Here is a 7543-nt window from a genome sequence, read left to right on the forward strand (position 1 = left end):
ATTTTGCTTATTCTTTGGAATCTAACTATTCTTGTCACACAGCTAGACCAGAGCTCAGAGGAAAGGGCCCTGAAGTTTGGAAAAATACTGACCTATTCAATTAATAGTGTTTGCATACTCTATGGTAGAGCTTGTAGCTGCCATTCAAAATGGCTGCCTATTTGAATACCAAATTATTAGCAAGTAAACAAGAGTCAAAAATAGCTCCATGAAATGGGCTTAGCGGAGAGCAAAAGCTGTCACGGTCCTGGCCACTTACAAGCGTGACTTTGCTAGTAGAAGAGCAGAGAATAGGTGAACTATTACAGGTCCAGGCCACAGTCTGTCACCACAGGAAAGTCACAGCACCGGGACACCGGTCACATCATGCCCACAGCCAAGAGCAGAGAGAAATGGACACACGTGTGCTCACTGCTTGTCTGGCTCCCTCTAATCTTCCACAGTCCAGGGCCCCAAGCTGGGAATGGTGCTGCCCACTTTCCGGGCAGGTCTTCCCACATCATTTAATTTAACAACCTCCTTCTTCCAACACATCCACAGGCCTATTCTGATCTAGACACTTTCCCACTGAAAATTTCTTCCTGGATGACTCTATACCATGCCGGATTGACTATTCAACAAACCATTACAATAGTTTCAATCTATTTTCCACACACCGAACTGCACAAATCTTCCCTGCTCAGTGTAAACCGTGTTTGACCCACAGCGGTGGTTACTGCTGGTTACTAGACACATGGCCTGGTCGGCTTCTAAACTTTTGTATGGATGACAGTGCATCACGAACATGCTTTTGTTTCTTCTCTTGCCCAACATCATGGCTTGTGAAATTACCCATGCTCTGTTTATCAGCAGTGTGTTCTTTTAAAAACCTGGGCAGTGTTCCATTCTGTAAACATACAGTAATCTGTTTCTTCCTGTACTTGTTGATGGACGTTTAGATTGTTTCTCGTTGGAGCTATCATATACACATCAACTATGCACATTTGATACAAAGCCTTTGTGGATATATATCTTAGTTTCTGTTGAATAAATATTTGGAGGAGAACTGCTGGATTATGTACTAGTAGGTATGTGTCTACTTCTGTAAGAGACTGCTAAATTGTTTTCCCAAATGGCTGTGCTACGCTGCGTTTCTCAACAGTGTGTGAGAATTCTGGACATTCTTCATCATGGCAACTCTTGTTTAGTGTACTCTTAAGAGAAAGAGCTATTTTATTATTATTTTTAAACAATATACTATTCTTTGAGATTTACAATTAAAAAAAAAAGTATATAGGTATTTTGCCTACATGTATCATGGATGTAGTGCCTATAGAAGCCAGAAGAGGGCGTTAAGTTCCTTGGAACTAGAGAAACATTGTTTAGTGTCTGGGAATTGAGACTGTGCATGCTGGGAATTGAAACAAAAGACAGTCCTCTTAACCCCAAGCCATTTCTTTATCCTTGATTTTATTATTTTTAAATTATGTGTACGACTGTGTATCTGTGTAAATGTGTGTATGTGAGTGTAGAGTCTGAGGGGGTCAGAAGAGGGCAATGGATCCCCTCAGGGCTGGAGCCACAATGCTAGGTTATGTCTCTCTCTTTTTTTTTTATGTTGTCTCCTTCTGAAACTTGTGGTCACATATTATTGAGTTTCAATAAGTTACAGGGTTGCAAATGTTTTATACTAATTTCTGGTAATCTTTTTGATTTTTTAAAATTTTCTAAAATGATATTTACTTATTTATGTGTGTGTGTTCGTGTGTGTGTGTGTGTGCATGCCAGTATGTCCACATACCACACTGTGTGGAGATAAAAGGACAACTTGAAGGGGTTAGTTCTCCGCTTCCATCTTGTGGGGTCTGGGATTGAACTCAGGTAGTCAGAGCTGGTGGTCTCTACTACCTGAGCCATCTAACTGTTGTTTTGTTCAAGTCTTGCTATGTAGCTGAGATTGGCCTGAAGCTCATGATCCTGCAGATTCCGTCTCTCACATGCTGAGGTTGCAATCATGTACCACCATGCCTGGCATTTGATTTTCTCAGTATAACTTTAAAGAACAAAATTGTAAGACATATATATATATATATATATATATATATATATATATATATATATGTATATATATGTATATATATTGGTTTTTTGAGACAGGGTTTCTCTGTGTAGCCCTGGCTGTCCTGGAATTCACTCTGTAGACCAGGCTGGCCTCGAACTCAGAAATCAGAAATCCACCTGCCTCTGCCTCCCAAGTGCTGGGATTAAAGGCGTGCGCCACCACTGCATAAGACATTTTAATAAGGCCCAACTCTCTTTTGCCCAGCCCTTTCCTCTTCCCTCTTTTCTCCTCCCCTTGGCTCCAAACAATCTTTTTTTTTTTTTTTTTTTTTTTTTTTTGCTTTTATGTTTTGTATATTATCCACTTTCCTACCCCAACTTCATGTTCTCTCTCCTTCTCAAAAAAGAGAAAGCAATAACCAAGATAAAAACCAAAACCAAAAATACACAAATAAGCATGGAGACTCCCTTGTGTTTTTCAGCTCCTCCTGGGCATGTTGCCTGTCCTGGAATGTTGTTGATACACCCAGTGACATGCCTTTGCAGAAAACTGATTTTTCCTTTTCCAGCAGATATCAACTGTAAAGATCTTCTTAGTTAGGGCTGGGATTTTGAGTCCACCTTCCCCTTCTATGTGCTGGGGCTTTGGCTGGTTTGAACTTGTGCATGCTGTGAGTCTCTGAGTTCATGGGTAACAGTATTGTTGTGTTTGGAAGACACTTTTTATTTTTTGAGTCAGTTGCCACTTCTGGCTCTTACAATCTTCTTTTCCACATCGAACCCTAAGCCTTGAGGGAAGAGATTCGAAAAAAACATATAATTTAGGGCTGAATGCTTTGAATTTGTCACTTTCTGTGAACAGTCCAGCTATGGGTCTCTGTGTTAAATACCACCCACTACAAGAAGAAACTTTTTTTGAAATATGTTGTCTTAGTTCTATAGCTGGGAAGAGGTGCCATGACCAAGGCAACTCTTATAGAAGAAGATATTTAATTGGAGGCTAGCTTACAGTTTCAGAGGTTTATTCCATTATCATCATGGTGGGAGCATGGTGGCATGCAAGTGTGCTGCTGGAGAAGGAGCTGAAAGCTATATTCTGATGCAAGGAGAGAGAGTGTTGAAGGAGATATTAGAAAAAAGCAGCAAGTCTGGCTAGCTCCCGGCCTGGCCGCCATGTTCCTTCTTTAAGTTCCTGCACTAACAGTGGCACCGGCTGGCCAATGGTGCCAGCCTGGGACCCATGAGACACTAGTGTGGCTGTTGCCTCCACCCATCACCTCCATGGTGTCCATGGTTCTAGGCATGGGCCCTGGGCCAACTCTACCACCCCCATGTGGTAGGTATAACAGTACTTAGTAGAAATAAGACTTAATGCTTAAGATTAACCAAATAGATTTATATATCAGAAAATACTCAACCCACAAGATTCCCACACAATTAGAACGGTTTTTCCCAAATAGCTAATCTTGATAATAATAACTACGTTTGATAGCTAGAGACATGAGGGCAACATCTGCCTCCATCTTGCTTCTTCTCTTCTCTCCTCTCCCTCTCTCTCTCCTCATTCATTTCTTCCTCCTCCCGACTCTTAGCTCCACCTACCTCTTCTCTAGCCAATGACAGAGTTCCACTGCAAACACAATGGGCAGGAAAAGTCCTGCTGTGTGTGTGTGTGTGTGTGTGTGTGTGTGTGTGTGAGAGAGAGAGAGAGAGAGAGAGAGAGAGAGAGAGAGAGAGAGAGAGAGAGAGAAAGAGAGAGAGAGAGAGAGAGAACACGAACTGGGCTTGTGAAACCTCAAAGCTACTCCTTCCAACAAGGTCATACCTACTCCAGCAAGGTCATATTGCCTAATCTTTCTCAAATAGTTCCACTTTCTGATGCTCCTATAGGGAGCATTCTTATTCAAACCACCACATATGAGTATACCAATATGTCCTTAGAAATCATTCTCTGCTGTGTTCCTTTAGCAGAATAATAATAGATTTTGCCCTAGTACATACCTAGAATACCTATTTAGAATAATTTTCTTGGCCACTTTATCAGTGTCATGTATAGGTTACATCTCATGCAGTGGGACTTGAATCCAATCAAAAAGTAGTTGGTTGCTCCCACATGATTCATTACTGTACCAGTATATCTTACAGGCAAGTTATTGCTGTAGGTTGCAGGTTTGTAGCTGAGTGACATTGTTTCCTTTCCCTTCCAGTAGCCCACAAAGTATCTTCCAGTAGCGTGAACACCAGTAGGGGTGAGGCTTTTAGTTGGGCACATTTTACACATGTTTGCGGATACAAATAAGTCATGTCTTCAGCAGAATTTACCATCAGGTTATGGAGAGAAAGCAATGATATTTGGAGGAAATACAAATTAAAAATACTTTGAGATTTCATTTTATCCCAGTCAGAATAGCCAAAATAATACAACAAATGACAGCCCATTCTGGCAAGGATGTGGGGGAAGGGGGACATTATTCATAGCTGGTGGGAGTGCAAATTGGTCCAGCCACTATGACAACCAGTGTGGAGGTTCCTCAAAAGTCTGAAAAGTGATTTACAACAAGATCCAGCTGTAGCACTCTTGGGTACATACTGTTTATTACTGTTTTATCCATAATAGCCAGAAGTTGGAAACAACCTAGATGGCCATTAGCTGATGGTACATTTATGTGATGGAATATTAGACAGCTGTTAAGAAAAATGAAACCAGCCGGGCAGTGGTGGCGCACGCCTTTAATCCCAGCACTTGGGAGGCAGAGGCAGGCGGATTTCTGAGTTCGAGGCCAGCCTGCTCTACAGAGTGAGTTCCAGGACAGTCAGGGCTACACAGAGAAACCCTGTCTCGAAAAACAAAACAAAACAAAACAAAACAAAACAAAACAAACAAAAAAGGAAACAAGAAATTTGTCAGTAAATGGATGAAGCTAGAAGCAGTCATCCTGAGTGAGGTAACCCATCCGTCAAAATACAAGTATTGCATGTTTTCTCCTACATGTTGATGTTACCTTTTAAGCTTTAGTCTTGTTTTATTTCAGTTGGAATACCCAGATAGATATATACTAGATAGCTAGTAAGGGACCACGGGGGAGAAGGGGATCTTCCATGGAAGGGGAAATAGAGTACAGTGCTGCAAAGAGATAAAGCAGAACCAAGGGGACTAAATGGGGAGGGGATGAGAAGGCAGGATAAGGGAGGGAGATGGGGAGGGACAACTACTACTAAAAGCCTGTTGAAAAGCCATGTGCAAACCTGTTACTGTAGAAGCTTCCATTCATATATGGAGCGATTATATAATGGGGGAGACAATGCCCCAACTAGATGTTCTGTGCCACCATTAAACCCTCCAGTGCCAGGAGTATGTCTTGTTGAATCATTTGGCCAAAAGGTTCCAGGAGACCTCCATCCCCAAACATCATAGACTATTGCCAAGGCTGTTGGTTATTCTCCATGTTTAGTCGTTAAAGAAGACCTAACACTACCCTGCCTTGAACTGTTCTAGCGAAAGTAATGGGAAGGTAAACTCTCTGTAAACTACCCAGTTCTTTCTATACAGACAGCCGTGGCCTGACACCAAAGTTATTAAATATGGATTCAATAAGAAAACAAATGATGACAAAACACAAAACACAAAACAAAACAAAACAAAACAAAACAAAAAGAACCCAAACTATGGACTGATCTCCTTCATGAACACAGAGACAAGAATTCTCAAAATTATGCAAACTGAAGTCAAAAACTTGCTTAAACACCATGGCCAAGTTGTTTCCATTTCTGGGATGCAAGTGTACTGGGAATGAACATTGTTTGTGTGGCCTGTGGCACTTTCAGCAGTGAAGTGTGGCTGATGGGAGATGCAGGGGCTAAGTGCTGCCCTTGAGTCTGTCACAATCCAGGTGGCAGCTGAAGCAGCAAGAATAGCATGCTGGAGGGAGTATCAGCGGTCCCCAGTGGGTATGAGCCAGGCCAAACAGTGAAATCTGGCTTACCAAGATGGTTGGAGTAGAGAGCTGTGTAGCAGCCTCATAGCAATAGCAGCACCCCAGAATGAAGAGATTAGTAGTTCATGAAAAATTACTGGATTATACATAGATCAATAGAGTAGTGTCTCCCACCCATGTTGCTATAGATAATATTGCTCTATTTTTTTTTTAAATAGGTGTATGTGTATGAGTGTTTTGTCTGAAAGTATGTATGTATATCACATGTGTGCCTCAGGCCTGTGGGGGTCAGAAGAGGATGTTTGATCCCTTAGAACTAGAGTTACAGATGTTGTGAGCTACCTTGTGGGTGCTGGGATTTGAACACTGGTCTTCTGTAAGAACAACAGAAGCCATAAAGTTGTTATATAAAACATCAGTTCCAGGGGACTTATTTGTTGTCCAGAGAGGCCCCAGCCCTCTCCAACCCCAAAATTATACTGCTGTTGCTTGTGTGCCAAAACTTGATGGGAATCCCTACTGCAGAACGCACGACAAGCTTCCAAAGTTATGTAAATATTTGAGGATATTCCTAGGATCTGCAGAACTAGTTTATTTTCTCCCTTTGGTCCAAGCACCAAGTGTGTGTCTAGGAGGACAAAGAACTCCACATCATTTAACAAAAGCCAGTTACTGGAAAGAGCTACTGGGTGCCATTATTGGAACTGAAACCAGAACAACCCCCCTAGCTTTCCAAGTTGATAAACCGTGGAAAACTACTGTGACTCCACACTGAAAAAGCTAATGATAGGTAAGGCTCCCCTGACATCATCCAGACTGGTATCCAACTCACAGAGATTGACCTGCCTCTGCAGTCTCTTGAACCAGAGAATATGATACTGTGTTATAAATCAACACTAAAGTCTAATGGACTTTCACTGCTGGTCTGTAGATCAATGCAAACACAGGCACAGACATACAAACACACACACACGCACAGAGGAACGCACACACAGATATATAAGCATATACATAGGCACACACACAACATACAAGCACACACACATTACAGACACATAGACACAGACACACACAGAGACATACATTACAGACACATAGACATATAGACACACACAAACCCACAAACATATAAGCACACATGCACAGACACACATTACAGACAGACAGACAGACAGACAGACAGACACACACACACACACACACACACTACAGAAAGCCCCACCTTTCAAATATTCCACTACTATACCTCAATTCTGGTCATCTATCAATGTCAAAACCGAGTCACAGCTCTGAGATCAGACCAAGGAGGCTCTGCGAATATTCTAATATCAGGGAGGAGGAGTTGGCATTCTCCATCCTTCTGTCTGTGCATTGCTTTTCTAAGTTTGAAAAAGAATTTGGGAAGAGTTCTCAAAGGGGTTAGCAGGGACAGGCTATGTGCTACTCCAGTGCACCAATGACTCAGCAAGGCCTGGTAAGGGACTGGGAAGGCAGTGTGGTCCGAGAGATCCCAGTAGTATCTGTCCTTACGTTGGCAGCTCCCTACCTCTGTGTGCTGTATGAGGAGT

Source organism: Arvicanthis niloticus, chromosome 2 (genome assembly GCF_011762505.2).
Source record: "Arvicanthis niloticus isolate mArvNil1 chromosome 2, mArvNil1.pat.X, whole genome shotgun sequence".
Taxonomy (NCBI): domain Eukaryota; kingdom Metazoa; phylum Chordata; class Mammalia; order Rodentia; family Muridae; genus Arvicanthis; species Arvicanthis niloticus.